Here is a 22,778-nt window from a genome sequence, read left to right as displayed (position 1 = left end):
GATTGTTTCTTACAACAAGACCCACTGGTTTGCTCCTTTTGCACTGTTTCTATGGGACTTTCCCTTTTGCCACTCCTTCGCCACAATTATACAATAGGTTTTCAAAGCCCACAAATACTGCAATCATGTGTTTAAATGTTTTGCATCATAGTCTCTAGTGATGGGACAAATTCAGACTGGATTTGAATCCAAGTTGTAGACTCAGACATTCAACAGTATAGATGCTTATCTACAAGAGGCACAAATGTACCTGAACATCTTTGAGCTGGAAATCAGGTTGACAGGCTCATTCTGTTGAGATTTTCTCATGAGCTTATCGGTATTGTCATGTTTTGTTCAAGCCAGAAATAGCATTAGAACAGGCTTTCTTGACCCCTTTTGGTACCTTCATTTCTAGTTGAAACGAGATAACCGAATATGCTGAACCTCAAAAAAATCATTTTGATTCAAATGTCAGGCCACTCTTTAGGTTAGTTTTTTATTTATTTGAGCTATGTTGCCCAACTGGTCAATATGCAAAATTTTGGAGCTGTGATAATAATTGGCTTGTTGCTATATTAGACCAAACTAATCCCCGAGGTAACTCAATTTAAGCCAAAGGAGATATACTAAACATGAAGCTTGCCCACTGGTCTCTCTGTTGCCACCTGTTGTCTCTTGCCTTATATTCGACTGTAAGCTTCTTGAAGCAGGGACTGTCTTTCTGTTCTGTGTTTGTACAGCACCTGGCACAGTGGGGTCCTGTTGAATGGCTGAGGTTCCTAGGCACTACAGCAATTCAAAATAATAATAAATAATAATAAATAGTAACAATAAAACTATTGCAGCAATAAATCATAAGGCATAATAAGAATATGGAAAAGGGTTCATAGTAGCCGGTTTCCTGATTCACTGTGATTAATCTGATGGACTACTTTTCGGTTTTGTTTTCATTAACATCACACAGAACCAAGTAAAGGAAGTCTATTTTTGTGTAAGTAGCTTAACTGAAGTCAAGAAATATTTTAAAAAACAAACCAATATTTACCCCCAGGAAAAGATGGGCGCAATCATTTAAAGAAAAAGGGAGGAATGGGGGGCAAACGAGAGAAGGCTTTGGTTGAGCAGTACGGGTAGCGAAGTACCACAGGGAGACCAGATAGTACGGTAGTGAATAACATCACACAACAATTTGCCAGGAAGGGAATGAATGGCCCGGGGTTTATACAGGTAGATGATCCAAGACACCATGAAATCTAGCCGAGATCTTCTGCATCACGCCTGGGGATAGGGAAGGGTTGAACATCAACCAGACATCTCTCTAGTTCAGTTTCTTGGGGAGGGATGTGATTACTCATTAAGAAGCAAAATTACAGGAAAATAACCTGCCTTAACATCAATGTGGCAGAAGGTGGTGTAGATATCAGCTGAAACAGAATAATGATGTATGTCCCCTCCCCCAGCCTTTATTTTCCTCCTCTGGTTGCTGAAATTGTCTTAACAATAAACTGACCCAACCCACATCTTCCTACATAGGAAAAAGGGACCAACAAAGTGTGGGAGGTATTAACAATGAAGAAAATAACTGGTCTTAAGAGCGACAGCTATAATGACTTTTTGTCATGACTACGAAGGGCTTCCTTTCATCTACTATTCTGGAAAGAACATTATGGTTCAGACATCTGTTCTTCTAATATATTGCATTAAGGGGGGAAGGTTAAGAGAATACTTATAACAACTCTCACTACTGCTATCCATTTCTTTGGGGTACCTCCTAATATTCCAGATTAACCCTATGAAATTCAGATTTAGTCCAGAGCATCGCATTTTCTACAATTACTAGATTTCTTTTTATAGTTTACTGAACTAATATCTTATTATAAAAATAAAATATAAAAAGCCATTTCAAGCTTTTTCAAAAGTGGAATAAAAAAGCCACTTCTTTTCCATGTTTTTTTCTGCTTTGCTTCCAGACAATAATTATTTCCATCTATACCATGATGCTTCCTGGTAAGAACAAAGTAATATGGGAACTGCCATATTCAATTAGAGTATTCCTGTAGTCCAGTATCCACCAATAACAGCTGCTTCAGAGAAAAGGGCAAGAAACCCTGCAGTGGTCAGTTACAGGATAACCTGCCTCCAGGCAAAGATACCTCCCAATTTCCAGCAGTTAGTGGTTGGCTTATGCCCTGAAGCATGTGGCATTGTATCCCTTCCAAAATTAGTGAGTTTTGTTTTTTAATGCATACTATTATCTCAGGATAACCTTGTTTTCTCTATAAGTGTCTAACCTGATTCTTGATGCTGTAAGATCCTCAAAGTACACAGATTTTCTTCTAAAAACAAAGGGCAAAATCCTGGCCCCACTGAAGTCAGTGGGAAACTCCCACTGACTACAGCACAGCCAGAATTTCACCCTAAACCACTGTATTTTTTGTGTGTGCATAAGAGAAGGTTCCCAGTTGTGAAACCCCATTATTAATGCCACAAACTGTTTTTGTATTTCCATGAAGTATTATGTGAATTTCACCAGTGAGGATGCAAAAAGCAAAACAAAAGAAAAAGAAAAAAAACACCCCACAGCTTCAGTAGGCCCTAGCAGATAAGACGAGTACATCAACCAGTCCTGAGCCAACTTCTGCTGCTTCTCTACCTAGTGCCATTAGCAGACTGCCCAGCCGCTGGCCGCCAACTCTGACAAAAGATGTTATTGTTGAAGGCACCACCAGCAATCAAACGACCCTTCCACCCCACCCTCCAGCTGAAAACTCTTGCAAGACCCAGGGCCAAATTCCCCTCTTTATTACAGGAGGTTAAGAGAGTGCTCCCCCCCACCCCCCGGCACTAAAGGACGTATTTTTTTCTATCAGCTACTGTGGCACTTACGGAAGAACTTGCAGCCGTGGTACCACCTGTACAATTCTAGCCTAAACAACCTTGCTTCCCAGCTGTAAATAAGTTTGGCGAATACGATGGTGACAGCCTACTATGCAGAGTTATAATCATCGTCATTGTTGTTATTATTTATTAGCGTCAGCGGACATAGGCACTCCTCCTCCTTTCTGCCTCTCGACAACTATGAGTGATTCCTTCTCAAAGTCTGTCAGATGGGTTATTAGCTGATAAATACAAGTAACACATGCCAGATGGGTACTGCTGCCAGTAACTTGCCCTAGGGTGGTTTAGAGACACTTGGGGTGGGGCAAAATGCATGGAAAAAGTTGGCAGCACAAATTTAATAATAATTTATGTTTTGCTCTGTGCTCTTTTTTCACCTTCCCTCTATGTCATTTTTTCCCCTCCCATCACGCTGTGGCAGAGACATTGAATGCTCATGAGTACAACCTATGGCACAGTGAGATAAGGCTCAAGAAGTCTCTTTCCCTAAAAATCAAGAAAACTTATTATGTATAGATACTATGGGCCAGATCCACAGCTGGCATAAATCAGCGTCATTTCACTGAATTTCAAGACAACCAGCTCTAACTACTCAAGATAAAATCCTCTTTGACAGCTGCATCACTCCAGTCAAACAGAAGGGGAACCTCTAGATCTGTAATGAAAGTTATGTTTTATTTCTGTAAAAGGCTGTACATGTACCTGGCAGTTTACAGAACACTTAAAAAAGAGATGTTTCTTGTGCAAAGAGTTTACAATCTAACTCAGACAAAAATACGATACATGAAAACCCTCACTCAAGGATGCAATTGGACACATCTTGGCCTCATGCTGTTCTGGAGCCTGTAACTCAGAATAACTTTTGCTAATACCTTTCTATCAATGTTCCTGTGAATCTAATACTCAGCAAGACAGGAACAAAGATATGCATGTATAAGCAATACACAAATAAAAGTATAATCCTTTCCAAAGACATTAGCAGTGTCAAGCTGACATAGCTTCGGAGAGTGCTATAATTCTTCTTCAGAGTACCAGCCGTGTTAGTCTGTATTCACAAAAAGAAAAGGAGTACTTGTGGCACATTAGAGACTAACAAATGTATTTGAGCATAAGCTTTCATAAGCTGTAGCTCACAAAAGCTTATGCGCAAATAAATGTGTTAGTCTCTAAGGTGCCACAAGTCCTCCTTTTCTTTTTGCATAATTCTTCTGGTTATCTTGAAATGGTTTGCAGGCAGTTGGTTACCTGGCCTACATTTAGGTAAGTAAGTTGTCATCATATTTAAAACCCTTCACTCTCCCTATTGAGGAAAGCCTTGATCCTTACTTACGAGAACTTGACTCTGCATAGAGGCTCCATTATGAAAGGTCTGTAACTTAAAGAGACATGTTTCTGCTTTTGCTATGTTTTCTTCCATTTTGCTATCACCCAACACCAGGGTTACTCTTGTACAATATCCAAATGTGTATTATCCTTTCTTTGGGTTTTTAGCTTCTTTTCCACAAACTTTCCCAAGTACCTGCTGGTAGGATGCTGTCTCCATAGTCAGGACTAAAATAACCACTACAGGAACAAAAGACACCTAAGAGACTGCACAATTTCAAGTATAATAATAATAAAAAAAAAAGATGTTCAGCGAGATAAAATTGGCCTGATAGTTTCATAAATGAGATCTCTGCTGCTATCAATTGCCATAGCTCCATTATTTCTTCTTTAACATTGGTGACCTGTGCAAAAAGCGTAAGTGCTGTGGCATTGTTCTTTCCACGTTTTGAAAAGCAATTGTGTACTATTTAAATTGCCACCTGTTAATGGCATCTTTTTCAATGAGAACGCTATGAAATTCCGGCCATATCTTCTCTACTTTCCTGACTAGCAATCAATTAGTATCTGAAGAGTCATCTTTAGATTTATGTATGAGAACCAATGCATGCTGGGATGGGACACTTTGGAGTTTATTTTATTTTGTGCGGATTATTAGCTACGAAAGAAGGATGTATGAAATAAACCGGCCTGTTCTTTACTTTAATACCAATACTTATCGGCAGATTCTGGCCTTCATTCCAGTCCCTATACATTGCTCCAGTAACAGGATCTGCCAGGGCTAGGAAGAATTGCCAAGGACAGGAGCAGTGTAGGACCAGTGTAAGCAGACGTATGCTGCCCTTACTCCTGGCAGACCCTGGCACAGTCTGAGGGAATTCGGGGCTGTGAGCAGCCCACTGGCAGTCCTGGGGAGACTGCCAGAAATTAGAGCTCATGATGAGAGCAGTTTCAGCTGCAGTTTCTGCAGCAACCCATAATCCATGCATCTCCCCTCCTGCTGGTTTGGGCTTTCTGTGCTGCATTTCTCAGGAGCTGTAGCACAGAATCATCCCCACAGCATATTAATGAAAGAATCCTAGAACCTGGGACACAGAAAATGCTGCTATCAAAACAAAGCTCCAACTCAGTTAGGGCTAGATTGTGCCAGGGAAGCACAGGTGCATCTCGAGAGGTGTGGAGTTGCACTGCCCCAAAGGCAAAAGGAGACAGGGTGCTGCATGGTGCAGAGGTGTTGGGGACCATTGCCCCATCTGATGTGGCTTATATCCTAGTGGCGGCTCAGAGGGAGGAGTCAGGGAATGAAGAGAGAGATTTTGACTTTTCCTTGTGCGTAAATTTAATAAATCCCTTAATACTTAGATGAGCCAAATTTGTGCCTTGATGCCACCTATGAACTTGAAGGGATGCGAGTGGTTCAGAAAAAATAATATGCAAAGGGGGATTGCTCCTTTTGTTCAGTATATGGCTGAGTTTGTGTATGTTCTTCAATATAGTTCTGCAGTGTTGAATCTGGTGTTGTGTCAAGTAAGCTCCTCTTTCTCTCTCTCTCTCTCATGGCTTTTACGCTATTAAAGTGTTTTCACTCTTTATTGTCAACTACCACACTTGCATTTTTCTAATGCTGGGGCTGTTGTTTGCCATTTTAAATCTTTAATTCTCTTGGTAGTCTGAGAAGTAGGGCATGGATTACTTATAGGGGAGTAAGCAAGCATTATTTCAGTCACAAGTGAGCAGACAAAACTTGCAAGATATAACATACTCCATAATCCTATAGTCCATCAGCTGAAGACCCAATTTACTCTGGATTTGGCAAAGTCAAGACGATAGCCAAAACACAACCCATCAGCTTTCGGCAAAACCAAGCTTGCCTTTGCTGTCTCTGTTCTATAGTCCCCTGAATAATAATTCTTTGTTAATTACTACAACAATATATTAAGTTTAACTTCACAAAGAGATGTCCATTGTTCCGGCTCGGGTCGTCAGCTGGAGTAAATGGACATAACTCCACTACTGTAAATGCATGGAGCGGGGCAGTTACCCCATTCTTGGGAAAGGCTAGGCTGACTGGGGAAGCAGCCACCGCTGGGGCCACGCCCCAGTCAGGCCACAGCTGGCTCTATAAAAGGACTGTGAGCCAGGAGCTGAGTCCGTGTCTCTCTGGCTCTGGAGAGAGAAGGACCAGGCTGTCTGGGAGAGAAGGGTACCAGGGGTAGAGCAGTGCTGGGGAAAGGCAAGAGGAGCTGGGGAGTTCCAGCCTGGCAACTCCCCAGGCTGCAGGCCATGGGCAAGGCCTAAAGCAGGTACTGAGGCTGCAGAGGGGCAGTCCAGGGTGAGACAGAGGCAGCTGGTCCGACCCCCTTGCCAGCCACGAGTGGTTTACAGACTGCAGCACAGGTGCCAACTTTTTTCTGGGCCGGTGGGTGCTCCCGCCTGCCCCACCGCTGCTCCAAAGTCCCCGCCCTAACTCCACCTCTATTGGACCCCTCCCCAAATCCCCGCCCCAGCCCCGCCTCCTCCCCCAAGCACACTGCATTCTCCCCCCTCCCTCCCAGGCTTGCCGCGCGAAACAGCTGTTTCGCGGCACAAGGGCTGGGAGGGAGGGGGGAGAAGCAGGATGCGGCAGCATGCTCCGGGGTGGAGGCAGAGCGGAGGCAAGCTGGGCCGGGGGGGGTGGAGCGGGGAGCTGCTGGTGGGTGCAGAGCACCCACCAATTTTTCCCCGTGGGTGCTCCAGCCCCGGAGCACCCACGGAGTTGGCGCCTATGGACTGCAGTCTGCCCCAGTGAGAGGGGGATAGATGACGACTGGAAGTAGCCACTGAGCCAAGGTGGAGGTAGAGGGGTGGGGGTTCCCCTGGGAGGGGAGAGCCAGAGTGTGGGTTACTACTGGGGGCAGAACCCTAAGGTAAAGGGGCACCGGAATCCAGAAGGGACATGGGGTGCCTGAGGCATGCGAGCAGCTGGCAGAAGGAGGTGCTCCATATGCTGGAGAGCTAATTCCCAGGATGACCAGCAGGAGGCGCTGCACTGGTGAGTCATCACTTTGCTACAATGCCACTATGACTATTTTTACTAGCTGAAGATCAGGCTCTCTGTTTTTACTGTGACTTTTTAAAGAATTTACAATACACAGGTTTCTAACCTTTCTGAGCAAAGACAAGTCACATTAGGAATAGGAAAGTACCAACTAGCGCAGCCTTGCTTTGGATCATTCTATGTTCCTGCTTTTCCCAACATGCCCAAGTGCCCTTCTTCAGGCATCTCTCAAATTCGTCTATATTCTGGGTTCTGTTTCTCCACTGCCAGGCATCTTGTGCCATCATTTACACCTGCGCGAAGCAAGGGCAATGGCGGTGCAAAATGCTACCAAAACGGAATGGTAGCACTTTGCATCTGCTCGGCACAGGTGCACGTGGCTGTTCATTCAGTCCAAGCTCCCTCCCACTTCCTAACATTTAATATTCTGTCCCTTGGATTTTGATCCCATTTGCGAGTGTGAACAAGGCCTCTCTCTGCTCGTAATCTGAACTGAACTGACAGCCATGGAGGGTGGCAGCACTAGAAATCTAATGTCTCTAGTTATCCACCAAACATGTGCAGCATAAGATGTATACTCATAATCCTAAAAACTGGCCTCCTCAAAGTTTCTTCTTTTCCAAGGAGGAGAATAAGTACAACTCATTTAATTAGCCGCGTTATTTTAAACTCTTGAGATCAGGTAACATCACAGTTCTCCTTGCTCTGCCTTCTCCAATTCACCAAAATCCTTTCTGCGGTATGGTTGGTCTCTACTGCTGGACAGGGCACTCCAGATAGGGTCAAACAAGCATCATAGGCAGTAACTGTACCCCTTCTTTTGTATTGTATCCCTCTGTTAATAAAGGTGTCTCATGTGTTCTTCCTGCAGATCTGTAAACTAGGTTGCTGCCAGGCTGACGGAGGGAAGATAAGTGTTCAGACTCCACTGGGTGTGACACTTCCCACCAGCAAGATATAAAAGGCCTTTCAAGTAAAATAAAATGGAGGGGACAGAGAGGCAGGAATGAACCAATGTAAAACAAAATATGCCAGAAGCCATGAGTTGTTTTCTGCTGCTTCCTTTCCCAAATTTTCCCTTCCTGTGAAACCATGAGAAGAAACATGAAGGGAGTTAGTCACACTGCCTATGCACTAAATGTACTAATGGAAGACACTCAGGCTGAGACCTACGGTGATGAGCACAACATATTGAACAGAACAGAACAGGACTGTGGGACTCCCAGTTAACAAGTGATAAGGTCTTACCTGTTTAAGCAGAGGGGAGAGCTTCAAGGCTGCTGTGTCCTGTGGTTAAAGAACCAGGAAAGCTCTCTGGCTCCTGTGAAGAAATATAAACCAATATATTCCATTTATTCTCAGATGACATCACAGGGTGATTGATACTATATAAACTAAATAATGTCGCTGGCCAGGCCATTTCCCCATTACTATTTTCCAAAGACTGGTAATTTAAGATACAATAACCCAGATCCTCTGCTCCTCTGAATGCAGCAGGTGGGGGTAGCACCTACAAGGAGCTGTTTGTAGACTGGCCCTGGTAGAGACGCCTAGGAGCTGTTCTAAATGAAGCCAGTTGGTAATGTCCCCAAAAAGACATCTGTCAGATGGGGACAGCTGGAGCACAGCATGCTCCAGCCATGCCCCTACGCTGGGGAGCCTATGAACTGTCTATCCTGTCTGAGGATTTTCCCATCTTGGGGGAATCTTGAGCCGTGGAGATACAGCCATTTATGAGGCTCATTCTCCCAACTATCCCTTTACTCTCCTCCACTCACAAAATCCTCACGTTGCACTAACTAGCCTGTTGGCTGAGAAGGGCCGGATAGAGTTCCCATTGGGGTCCAGCCAGGCTGCTGCTTAGTTAGACCTCTTGAGAGAATGATCTGAGATACATCCTCACCCCTACAGGAGGCTGAGCATTGCACTGCTTCCTCAGCAGAGTACAGAAGGAAACAATCAGGCTGAGGTCTCAGATTCAGATAACCCCTATCGGTCTGGGTTTTCCTACCAGAAGACCACCAGGGACTGGTCGCAGACCTGTTGTACTTTAATTTTAGTATGTCACTCATTACATTGGCCAGGTACACTGTTAAACCTGAAGTGTAAAACATCTGAATGGGTTTGCTACTCCTGAAGGTCCTGTTGATGTAGGGGATGCTTGCTGTGATTCCTGTTATTTTTTAATATTCGAATTGAGGATGAAAACATCACCCACCCCGTCCTTAACCACTGCCACCAGCACTCCCATTCATTTCAGGTTCTACATCCATAGCTGCTATTGTTGTTTTTTAACTCCTCCATGGACTCGACTTAGCCATCCTCTGGGACTCTTTTTCTCTCCCTCACATAGATCCCTTTGCCCATCTATCCCCTGCTTCTTCTGTGTCTCTTGCTACTATCTCACCACTATTGGGTTACCGCCTTCTCTTCTGCAGCTCCTGGCATTGGGGGCAGCTTTCCTCTATTTTATGCCTTTGACATTCTGGGCCATACCTCAGCGGGTGCCCAACACTTTCCATTATAAGATCCTGTTTTCAGTTGCTTATAACTTTATCAAACTAACAATTCAGGCTAAAATCTTCCATGCCCGATGTCTACCTTGTAGCATGTGATCACGTCATTAAAGACTATATTGTAATATAAAAGGGGCTGAAATAAAGTTACACAGGCAGCTTTAATTTGGGTGTGCGACGGGGTCTGCTTACCCCGCACTAGCCCAGACAGGGTTATGCCCATATTATTGACAGCGGAAGTCCCCCCTCCCCAGCGGGACTGGACAGGCTCCAAATTCTCTAGCAATATAAAGGGAGGAAGCCCAGCTCATCCTGGGCTGGAGACCGCAGGGGAAGGACCTGTCTGGGAAGCTCCAGTGGAGGGCCAGCCACAGCCCCTGACTGCACCGGGAATCAGAACCTCCCCAGGCCCGCCTGCACCCCAGCGACGGGAGGAGCCACAGGAGGTGACTGGCCCAACGGACCACGGAGAATCCGAAGGCTCATGGGAGACCCCAATGCAGATACTGGTAGGAAGTGACCCAGGGAGGGTGACAGAGTGGTACCTCCCACCTGGGAAACTTCAGCGTGTTTCGGTAGGACTCCCCTGCTGAGTCAGTGGCGAGTTGAAACGCCACTGTTAGGACCCTGGGTCGGGGCCCGGTGGAATTGGGTGGGCCCGGGCCCCCCTATTGGGGCCTCCACACCCCCTAGTGGGCACCCCACCTGCATTGACTCTTGCCGCTAGGCCACTCTGCCCTGCACTTAAGGGCTGTGCCATAGACTCTGGCCGCTAGGCCACACTGCCCTGCATCTAAGGGCTGCTCCATAGACTCTGGCCACTAGGCCACGCTGCCCTGACCCTTGGGGTGTAGATCGTCATAAGGTGTTTCCTAACTTTTCAGTGCTTGACTACATCTTCAATGTACTTTTAATATAGACTTGCGTGTGTTGTTGTTTCATATTCTTGGCACAGGTCTTTGTCAATTACAGTTTTACACCAACTGGTCTCATTGATTTTTAGCTTTGTTCTCCAGCAGTTGACAGGTTTTGTTTCTTAAATATTATACCTTGAAGAGGATGGTTTCATAAAACTTTGGCAGCAAGTTAATATCAGGTGACTTCTCTGTTCGACTCGGTAGAATCCACCATTCACATCTGTGCAGTAATTACTTACAGTGGAATTAGCGGAATTAGTGGAAATAAGGCTCCAGCCTGCATTGATTTTACCCATCCACTGGATGCAGAGGAATTTTATAATAAACTAATTAAATTTGCTCTGGCTCGGCAGAACAATCAATGCTGTGGAGAAGATGAGCATATTCAGCACTTACAGCCCTGCTAGGCCTTCTGATGCATGGCTGATGCAAAATAATGCTAAAAGGTCTGATCTGTGGGAGGGGGAATATATATCTATATGAATAGCTATAAAGAGTAGACTGAGATTTTAGAGAAGAATATAAACTAAAGCAGGAACAGATCTGTAACCTGTAAATTGATTCACGGGATGACATTAATAAGAAAATTAGTATGGCAGGTGAACAGGCTGTTGTTTTAAACAACTAGCACTTTCAAGCTGTCCCCTAAGACCAGAGCTGGACATATGCTCTTAAATGCCCTAAACTGTATGAAGTCCTTATTATTTCTTGCCGCTGGCAAATATTTACTGCACTGATAAACTGTCTGCATCAGAACAGTGGAAATCCTGGACTGCAAAAATATGCCAGGCTATAATTTACACCCCTCCCGCTTACACCCACCCCATCCTCTTGTTTTTGAACACAATGGGGCAGATCCTCAGCTGGTGTACATGGTCACAGCTCCACAATAAAGCTATGACGATGTACACCAGCTGATGATCCACCCCAAGGAGTTCATGACCTGCTGTCACTATGACCTTGAAAATGAAAACTTCCTTTATCAAGATTTGCTCACTTACCACAATGAAATAAACCTTGCTGAAGTTTTGCTTGGAAATAATGCAGTAACTTTCATAGAATATCAGGGGTGGAAGGGACCTCAGGAGGTCATCTAGTCCAACCCCCTGCTCAAAGTAGGACCAATCCCCAATTTTTGCCCCTGATCCCTAAATGGCCCCCTCAAGGATTGAACTCACAACCCTGGGTTTAGTAGGCCAATGCTCAAACCACTGAGCTATCCATCTCCCCCCACATGGTACTTTCTCTCAGTACACTGAACAGATTGTCTGTTGACACAGATTATTTTTGTGTGCCTGTAAAGCATAATGCTGAATGAGGAGTGTCGCGTAGTAGCTAGAAAAAGAAACCTGTATTCTGTTCCTGGCTCTGCTGTGTGGCCTTGGGCAAGTCATTTCAGCTCGGTGCCTCAGTTTCCCCATCTGTAAAATGGGAATAATGATCCTTCCTTTCTAACGCAGTGTAGTTGTAGCCTATCAGTCCTCATCCTCAAATGAAATCTGCACACTTTCAAAAGATGAGCCTAGGAACTGAAATTCATCACTATGCTAGACACTAAAAATCGTGGACTGAACAGACACTGGATTTATGGCTTATTACAACAATCTTTAACCACTAATCCCCTTTTGGTCCTATGACTGCAGATGGGTTAATGGGCTACTCTACCTTGAAAGGTCCCTTTACAATATGTGTTAACTGCTTACGCTAAACAATCTGTTCCACCTTGCACGTAGCTGTGGCATTTAGAGTATCTTCCCCAGACCTGAAGAAGAGCTCTGTGTGGGTTGAAAGCTTGACTCTCTCACCAGCAGAAGCTGGTCCAATAAAAGATACAACCTCACCCATCTTGTCTCTCTAATTTCCCTTCTATGGCACTCTGACATCCGCAGTAGGGCTGTTATTTTTTCTCACAGTAGCAGAGACCTTAGACCCAGGTGAAAAACTCCATTTTCAAACAGAATGTAAGAACCTTCCTATACCTGCAGGGCATCACTTAGGATACACTGTTATTTTTAATGTCAAGTGCACCAAAATGAAGGTCAAACACATCTGAATGTCAGCTGGTGCTGAGGAGAGCTTCAGCAAAAGCTTGAGATCTGGAGTCCAGATAACGATGGTATAAATCGAGGCTCAAATGAAATCGAGAGAGTTACACAGATTTACACCAGCTGAGGAGCTGGCCCTGAATTTTGGAAAGGTTTGCCGTGGGACCTTTGGTTCTACTTCTGAACCAAAGATCAGTGCCAAGCGCCCTCCAGTCTGAGAAAGAGTGAGATCTACAAGGAAACTATTGACACCCATTTGCTGTACAAATCTACTCTACTGGATTATGAAGAGTATATAAGTCAGTGCACTTCTCCTTGCTACCAACATTTCTGCCATTGAGAGCTGGATTAACAACACTGTTGGAAAATACTCACTATCCAGCCAGTTTATTCAAGCACTAATGCTCCGAAAACAAGCAGCGCAACGTTTGTCAATATAAATCTATTTATTCTAAAAGCTATTAAATTACTTCTGTGTTACGAATGACTGGATTACTCGAACACTTCTTCATTCCCAGTGGTGAAGCAGCACCACTTGTCCAATGACAGGAAAAGGATACAGTCTAAAAAGCCCCTTTGCCCTAAAGTGATCCATGGCAAATTCTTCATTGGGCAAGAAACTTGAGAAAAGTTTGCTGGGGTGAAAAGACATCTCTGGACCACTACTATTCATCTGAACATGTAGGGACTGAGACTCCGCAATGGAGACTGGGGCAGTTTGGTTGCAATCGTGTGGAAGAGTCAAAGCTCTCTCAGCACCCAAGAATCCCTCAGCTGCAGCCGGAAATATGCTGCAGACTGTGTTTAATCATTTATCGAATGCCAGGCTAGTACCATCAGGGACACTGGCACCAGGGGGGACGGTTTTTTCACCCTCTTGGCAGGAAATACCTTCGCTACATTAGTGGGAACCCATGAGAAAGTAGCAAAGAAATGAAATGGAGAAGGAAGAGGATGGCAAAGGGTAAAATGAGTACATCCGTTTTTTCCCCCACAGCTTGCTTAAACAGCCTTGCTAGGACCCTGAGGGGACTGGAGTTTCAGGAAACACTCACTGTGTTACAGAGACACAGACAACTGCGGTAGTAGATGAAACTTTAGGGTGTCCGCTTTCTACAAATGGTATATCCGTTTTTATAATGAGGAGCAAAGGAAATTGTAAAGATGATAATTAGTACCCAGGTGCTTGCAACCTTTTTGCAGCGTATACCAGGGTAGATGGGTCATTAACATTCCATTTTTCCCCCTTTGTAGCCAGCATAGGTCTGGGGCTGTTTTCCAAATGTTGTCAAGAGAAATTTTAATACATTGCTTGAAAGATACACCACCTGCTATTTTATTTCTATAATTTATAATGAACGCCTATAAATTCCTATGGTAGCTTAAAGAAAAGGAGGACTTGTGGCACCTTAGAGACTAACCAATTTATTTGAGCATAAGCTTTCGTGAGCTACAGCTCACTTCATCAGATGCAAGTCCTCCTTTTCTTTTTGCGAATACAGACTAACACGGCTGCTACTCTGAAACCTATGGTAGCTTAAGAGACAAGTAAAATGCATTGCTGACTTTTTTTTTTCCCCCCTCGGTTCATCAGCAAACCAGGAAAAGTTTAAGTCACTTTAAGTCCTTGGTCAGAGGCACAGTAAAAACATTCTCCCTAGCAGTCCGAATGTATGTTTGGTCTCTCAGAGAAAAGTATCATAAGATTTTCACTGCCACTTGAGTGCCACTGCTGATACATGAGTGGATTGCAATTTTTGCCATTCACTCTTAAGAGCCTTAGGCTTCTTGAGACGGCCACGAAATTGGTAGCATCTATTTGGGGTAGAGGAAAACGAGTCAAGGAAGGATTTAAAAAAAAAAAAAAAAGGACTAAGGGAAACTTTCATATTCCCCGACCCAGGACACACAGGCTGTACTGTGCCAACATCCATGGAAACCTCACAGGAAAACATATCTCCACAGGGTGAAAGAGGAAATTCCTTGGAAACTCCTTCTCAGAGAGAGAGATAGTGAGGTAAAATGAGTCCCTTAATAAGAGGGAGACCTACAATAGTGCTGTAGATTAGATCTTAAAGTGAGCTGACCTCTTCCTGGTTTGCTGATGACCAGAGGAAAAAAGAGTCAGAAATTCATTTCACTAGACTCTTAAGCTACCATAGGAATTTATTGGTATTCACCATACAATAAATTATAGAAATAAAATAGCAGGTGGCATATTTTTTCAAGTAATATATTAAGATTCCTCTTGACAGCATCAGGAAGAAGCGATTATTTGAGACTAGGTTATCAAGAGAAATCTGGGTAATTATTACCATCAGAATGCCACTTACTTATCTCAGAGTCACACACTGGAAAGACTTTGCTTCCACTTCTGGAGCCAGAAATCCCCACCTTAGTGCTGTGGGCATTCCTCATGTCGGGCCCCTCACTTATTTTTGCGTTACCACTCAGCACCAAATACTCCCAAAATTCCAGTACCAAGGGGTAAATGAGAAGTGAGTGCATACATGTTCCATTTGTATAATTAAAAAGGAGGAAAGAATCCTAATTCTGGGAGAATAACTGTGCTAGAGAAAAAAGAAAAGGAGGACTTGTGGCACCTTAGAGACTAACAAATTTATTTGAGCATAAGCTTTCTAAGGTGCCACAAGTACTCCTTTTCTTTTTGCAAATACAGACTAACACGGCTACTACTCTGAAACCTGTGCTAGAGAAGTTATAAATACCATATTTAATCTTTCCTTGGGTTGAGAACCCTTTCTGAAATACAATAATCCTCGGTGAGGCTGTGACTGCTAAAGCAAAATTCATGCTGACATGAGGAAGTTCTTAAACAGCGCTTGTCTGGCACATAAAGCTGTGATGCACCAGGGCTCTTGCTGTCTGAGCCGTGAGTGACATCATCAGCAAAGAAAATACACCAATGTCTCCCGCTTTCATCAACTTGCAGCAGCCTTTAGGATAGTGGTCAGCCTAGGAGTTTTGAAACGAACAGAACAGTTTCCTGGTGCTCAGATACCAACAGGCAACACTGGAGGGTTGTGCTGCTCCTGGGCATCAAAGAGGCTGAAGAGGGGTGGCTGAGGGAGAAAAGCGCAGTGATCAAAGAGGAAGGCGCACCAGGCCTCGAGCGCCAGGAGGGTGCCTGGTTCATCTTCCGGCCCTGTGCCTCACACCCGTCCCTGCTGTGGCAAGGACCGTCACTTGAGAAGTGGACTCTTTAGCCACTTGTGATGCTGCAGCGTGACACGCAGAAACTAAACTACTTTGGTGCGGACATCATTTGTCTTTCAGGACGGACGGCTGCCATCTCAGATAGCATTGTAATTACTGCGGGAGGTCCAGAGATGGAATAGGTTAGATCAGACTACATTTTTGGACACCAATAGGAGGTGCTGTGCTGGGAAAGAGAACCGATCTGATTAGGAAGAAATGAACAGGGACTTCTGGGCAGAGCCATTCCAAGCCTTACCTCCCATATAGCTGGAAATCACCCTCCTTTCTCTTTTGACTAGTCTCAGGGTATATCTACACAGCAGGATCCCGCCTCAGTGAGTCTCAGAACCCAGGTCTACAATCCAGGGTTACCATCCTCCTTAGGCTTCAGAGCCTGAGTTCCAGCCTGAGCCCAATGACAGCCTACAAAGCTCTTTTTAGCACTGTAGCATGAGCCCTGCAAGCTCCAGTCTGGAGACCTGGGCTCCAAGGCTGGCTGACGCAGGATCCTGCTTGCTGGTCAGATGTACCCTAAGCTGCTGGCTCCCTTTCCTGCTGCTGTGGGTCTTGCCCCTGACTCAAACAGGGAAGAAGTACCATAAATCCAACTGCACAGGCCTTAGAGTAAAAGAAAATACATAGCCATCTTATTTTTAAAAACTTTAGATATTCCCTAATTTAGCTTTCCCATATTCCCAAACCCACTGAAGATTCACAGTAGCATTGTCGATGCCTGGGGATTCAGGAGGCTCGCAAGAAAGATTGGGGGAGGAAACTGATTTCGGGGGAAGGCTTCTTCTGCGGTGGCAGGTGGGGCGGGGAAGGAAGGAGAGAAGATAGAGGTAAAAAGCAAGACTACTTCAGAGAGGAAAGACAAAAGCTTCATTGACTTGGCTCCCTTTCCTCACCTGAGGATCCTTTTTGTTTTTCCCTCCAGACATTCCTATGCTCCGACTTTAAAGGTAGGCGTTTTCTCTTCGGATTGCTGTATGCCAAACTGAAAATGATATTTCAGTGACCTGACATACATGCCAAATGGTAAGAGAGGGTAAAAATACACTGTACTTCTATAGGTGTTTTTATTTTTTTAATCAGAAGGATCCCACAGCAATTTAAAAGAATTAATTAATTAAGTCTTACAAGATGACTGTAAAGAAAACATAGCAATTCTCATTTTACGGGTGAGTAAATTGGGAAAGATTAAGTGAGTTATTGTCTGAGCCGGGGCTAGAATCAAGATCTCCTGATGCTCAGTTCCCTGCTCTTACCACTAGGCTAACATACACAACACCATAGTTGTCTTTTATGCTATGTGGTGTACAATTCTAAACTCAGTCTCTTCCGATGTGTGCATTAATGCAAACTGCGTTTTATGACAAAGGGAATACACAACATTATAGTCTGTAGTGTAGAATTAAGCATTTACAAAGTACTTTTAATCTTCAACAGGTTTGAGAATATATGGGAAAGTTAAATTAGGCTCTATCTAGAGTTTTTTGTTTTTTTTAAATCAGCTGTCTATATTTTTTCTCTCACCCAAAGGCCTGTGCAGTTGGATTCATGGTAATTAAGTCTTGTTACACAGATAGTAGCCACCACTGTGAGCTGCACCTGGGCAAACTTCACTGCAGCAGTGTTAAAACCATGTTTACACTGCAGGTTTGCAGGGCATATTTATGGCAAGGCCCAAGACGCCCAGCTTAGAGGTAGAGGAACACAAACAAATATTTCTAATATTCTCTACCCAGCATCTAAGCTACTACTTCTGTAAAATATGTGGCAGCTACAGAACACAATGTGGTGTGACACACAGGTTTTACTGGGTTCACTTGAGAGGAACGACATAATTTACTCACTCCATAGCACATCACACTAACATATATTACCTACATATAAATTAGCAACTGCAGAGAAGCTGAGAGGGTTTAAATCTCTGAGCTTCTAAATCTCCTTCAAAGTGTTTATCTCTGTTAGAAATCTTAAATGGGGGAGTGGCTCTGCCATGGAACAAAGCAGAGTTAATCAAAGGAAAGGCTCTTGGGAAGCCAAGAACTGTAGCCTCCTGTTTTTTGCCAGGTCTGTTGATCTTTCATGGAATCATAGAAAATTAGGGCAAGAAGAGACCTCAGGAGGTCTTCTAGTCCAACCCTCTGCTCAAAGCAGGACCGACAGAGTCTCAAGATATCACCTCCCTTCTTTACCTCTTTGATATAGCATTGCCTGAGTTTTCGGAAATCCAACTGATACGGCCAGGCTTTGTCCCCTCTGACAACTGAAACACCCAGCATGCTACTGCACCAGTTAAAAGACAGTGGGCTATATCCTCAGCTGATATGAATCCAAGTATCTCCACTGATGTCAACAGAGTTGGGCCAATTTACGCTAGCTGAGGACCCGCCCAAGTGTGTCTCACCTTTAGTAAGAACAGACATCCTAGTGCACACAATTTTAAACACTTCAGAAACCTTAAGAGAAGTTTAAGCTGGCCTTGTTGAGGAGGCAAGTGTGTGGGTCGGGACAGATGTCTGTAGAAAAGGAAGTGATCTCAGTCTAGCAAGGCCCGGAGCCTGCCAGTGATACCTCCATAAAGTCCATTAACAAGCATTTTGGGGGAGGATCAGCTCCTCCTCCTCATCTGGGCAAGATGAGCACCCAAATAGGATAAACAATGTTGTTTTATTCTCTGGTTGATGAAGGCTGATGTTAGCAAAAAGCCTCTCTCGCCTGTGTTGTTGTGTTGGCTGTCTGCTGTCAGGACACCTACACAATGAAGTTCCTCTTAACATCCATCTGATAGGCTTGTGGAGAGAGAGGAACATTTTGATAGCTTTTGCCAATGCAAGTCACACCGCATGCAAGTGATAGCTCGGTTCTGAGTGCTCACCAGTGGCAGCCATAAACACCATGTGAAACAGACAGAGTTAATGGAATACCAATTGTGCACTCAGCATCACAATCTCTCCTCTGCTGAAATCAGGACATAGATCCAGCCCTAACCCATCGTCCTGACTATCCTTCATTACAGAGCCTACCCATTTGTTCGCCCACACGTAGTACACTCAGTCACACAGGGCTAGCAAGCTGAAACAAGATTTGTCCAACTTCAGGCATTTGGCCTGCAACTCAGGTTTTTAGGGTGGCTCCCAGTACACGGCTGCCAAAATCTCTGGACTTTATTAGCACCATGGTTGTGGGTTCTGCACACAGTCACTGCACCTTTGTAAGTGATGCTGAGGGAGAAAAGAGGTGAGTTCTGTCCAGGCAGGTTGCAGAAAGACAGACACTGAATCCCTGAGACCCACCCTGGCCTGAATCTGCATAAAATGGAGCCTTATTTGGATTTTCATTATTTGAAAAAACATACTGGCGATCATATTTCCCCCAAATGACAGTAAAGCCAGCCAGTTTGGGCTGATAGGAAAATTTCAAGCTTCACATGTTCTCATCGTAGGCAGGTATAGGAGGAATGATACAAAGTTATAAATATACTGGCAGGATCAGTCAGAATTTTGATGTAAAATAGGATTTCAAACAGGGGCTAGTGCCTCCAAAGCAGTCCGAGTGCTTTTTGGGAGGCTCATAAACAAGTGCTTGGATCTTCCCTGTAAAGTATGCACACACATCAAATGAACTGCGGAAGGGTTTGAACATGTACTGAAAGGGTCACCAGCTTCAGTGAGATATAGACATGTTCAGTTCTTTTATTCATAGATTTTAAGGCAAGTATAATAACCTAATCTGATCTCCTGTAAAACACTGGCCATAAGAAAGCATCTGCGTTCCAATTCAATGCCGGCACCTCTGTCTCTTCCCTTCCCTCACCCATGCCCTTGGAACTAAGAACATTAATTGTTCAAAAAGTACAGGAGGACTTGTGGCACCTTAGACTAACCAATTTATTTGAGCATAAGCTTTCGTGAGCTACAGCTCACTTCATCGGATGCATTCATTAACTGAATGCATCCGATGAAGTGAGCTGTAGCTCACGAAAGCTTATGCTCAAATAAATTGGTTAGTCTCTAAGGTGCCACAAGTACTCCTTTTCTTTTTGCGAATACAGACTAACATGGCTGCTCCTCTGAAACCAACCATTAATTCTTCAGTGCTTCTAGCCTTCATGAGTCCTGGAAGATGCAGCCCCAACTCATTTTTGAACCCAGATACCATGCAAACTACTGCAGTCTTTAAACCACAATTTGAGGACTTCAATAGCTCAGCCATAGGTGAGAGGTTTATCACAGGAGTGGGTGGGTGAGATTCTGTGGCCTGCGTTGTACAGGAGGTCAGACTAGATGATCATAATGGTCCCTTCTGACCTTAATATCTATGAATCTATGTTAATCAGCATCACTGCCACCACAATAAATGGCGCAAAGGGACACTCTGACAGCAGGGAAACAACGATTACACTTACCAGCTGTGTTTTGGTTTTGTAGGCACTTGGATGTACATCCCATCGTTACTTTGCTCTTTCGGTCTGCTCCATTCTTGTGAAGGATCCTTGTTTGTATTTCAGTACTTTGCTCGCTCACAAGAACAGGGCAGGCAGACAATCAGCATGAAGGGATGGAATGATGTGTCCATAAATAAACCTAGTGACCTGGATTTGCTCCTATTAAGTTGTCAACCAGGGAAATTTGAATTTTAATAAAGTTGCTGCCTTGTTATTTCTGTCTGTCTTAGGCACCTCTGGTTTTGGTATCTAAGTGCTGATGAGTGGATAGATATTCCAGAATTTTTAAGCTATGTATAAATTTAAGCCTCCAAGCACTGGAGTATAAATTAAATGTAGAGGTGACAAGGTTGGCATAAGTGAATGTATGCACTGACAGAGTAGAAGGGCAGGAGTATAGGAGGAAAAGTACTACAAGGATTTAATATTGTACATGATAAAGTAGGAGGCTTGATTTATTTTATTTATTCTTATATCGCCCTTCTGACCCACTTGTCATATGAACTACAACAATTAGAACTCACATTGATTTGCCAGGACAGCTGGGCAGGAAACAGTTTTCCCACCCCAGAAGAATTTTTGAGATTTTGAAAAATTTTCACATTCTGTATTAGAACAAAGTCCAAATTGTAATTTTTTTCACAAACTGAAAATCGGAAATTAAAAAAAAAAAACCCATAAATCTCAGAGCAGGTCAACAGAAACATTTTCTTTCAATAATTTGGAATAATTTTATTGCAAGTTTTTGTAGACAATAAATGAACTTACATTTCAAAACAAAAAGTCATTTTGGTCTGTCCTGCCTGCATTTGACTTTCAATGTCTTTGCTCCCCATCTGTACCTAGTAAAGGACCAATGTCCAGAAGCAGTCTTGGATAGCAGCTTGATGCTCTCTGCTGAAGAAATGGGAGGTGTGAAGGGGCAGGGTTTGGATTAACTGTTTTGTGTGAAAAGGGAAAAAAATGATGCTGTTAAAGCTTGAAAAGCTGGGAAAAAACCTGTTTGTGAGAACTACAATGATGTTCTCTCTCTGTGACACAGTCATCGCAAGATCTACTGGTTTACCAAACTATGTGCTCCCATTGAATTCATTAGGTGCTGGATCAGGTCTGACATGATTTCTACACTGGTTAATTTAGAACTATTTAAACACCTGACAAACCATACAACATAAAGAGCCATTCCAAGTTTAAATTGAAATTCAAGGGCCAGGAGTTTCAAATGGGACTAAGGAAGTTAGGCACCCAGCTCCCATTGGATCTCAATGGGAATTAGGTGCTTAATTCCATTAGGCACCTTTGAAAATCCTAGCCTCAATGACACAAAGTCAATGAGGCAATCTCCCCATGAACGCCTTTCAATAGGAAGAGTAGGGGGCAAACAATAGATTACTTTCCATCTTAAATCTAGTTAAGTTTATGAATGTGGTGTGGTACCAATAAAAGCAACAAAACATCAAGGCCCTCAAATTGAGACACCCTTCAGAATGCCCTCTCAGGAAGATTTCTAATGACGTTTCTTTGCAATGATTCACAAATGAAACTGGACTTTGAATGAGCAACCCAACATTTAAAGCGGATAAGAAATGCTGACATTTAAGAATCTCAGCATGCTCTCTGAACTCCCCTCTCCAATTAGATTAAGGGGGTAACATATACTGACTTATAACACGGAAATATAAAAAGGGAGGGTTGCTGAATGGGAAAATTAAAGGCTTTATTTTAATGATTTGTAATTGTGGATAGTGAATGAGTACAGATGAGGTAACAGGCCAAGGCCTTGCTCGCGTAAGTGTGGTTTTTCCAATTCTTCTTCATATAGAATTGCTGATCTGCTTAAAAAGCTGTTATTACTGACAGAACAAAGGTAACATTGTGCTGGGCGTTTTGAGGTAAAAAAACACACAAATCTGGTAACCAAAAAACCCCCTTTTTCTGGGAAGACCCAGGGCAGAGTTACATAAAATGACTTGAGCCAGAAACTGCAAAGCCAGTAGTACAAATGCTGGTTGGGTAACTGAAGCTTGCGAATGTGTAATGTACATGTTACCTAAACTCAAAGGGTTGATGTACTACAGGCTAACTGGATAAAGATTAAGTAACCTGTATTGTAAAAATGTACAAAAGACCTAAGTGAACATGGACCCAAACCGGAGAAACACCAAACCAGAAAATAAAGGACGGGCCTGAAGGGCCGGAACAAAGGATCAGAAAAGCCAGTAACTATCCTAGAAGGTAGAAACACTTTCTGGTGCCCCAGAATGTGGTAACTTGGGGCCATTTACCAATTTCTGTCTTGTCTGTTACTCTTCTGGCATAAATTTATGTCCAGACACTATAAATTGCAATAATTCTGTCTGAAATTGTATAAAGACAAACATTGAGTAA

The 22,778-nt window shown here is 43.6% G+C and overlaps 1 protein-coding gene across 32 annotated transcripts in view; it reads right to left on the bottom strand.

Annotated features, from left to right (window-relative positions):
• MAP2 (microtubule associated protein 2) overlaps positions 1-22,778 on the bottom strand; it is a 340,514-nt gene that overhangs the window by 137,814 nt on the left and 179,922 nt on the right. For 31 of the 32 annotated variants that reach the window (XM_084643737.1, XM_084643738.1, XM_084643739.1 and 28 more), the window contains one exon: positions 8,489-8,561. The exons of the other annotated variant lie outside the window; for it this stretch is intronic. The gene's annotated coding sequence lies outside the window, so the exon portion shown is untranslated. The remainder of the gene's footprint in view (positions 1-8,488; positions 8,562-22,778) is intronic. 32 annotated transcript variants of the gene reach the window in all.

Source organism: Lepidochelys olivacea (genome assembly GCF_965140295.1).
Source record: "Lepidochelys olivacea isolate rLepOli2 genome assembly, chromosome: 11".
Classification (NCBI taxonomy): Eukaryota; Metazoa; Chordata; order Testudines; family Cheloniidae; genus Lepidochelys; species Lepidochelys olivacea.
This window is presented reverse-complemented; position numbering and strand designations above follow the sequence as displayed.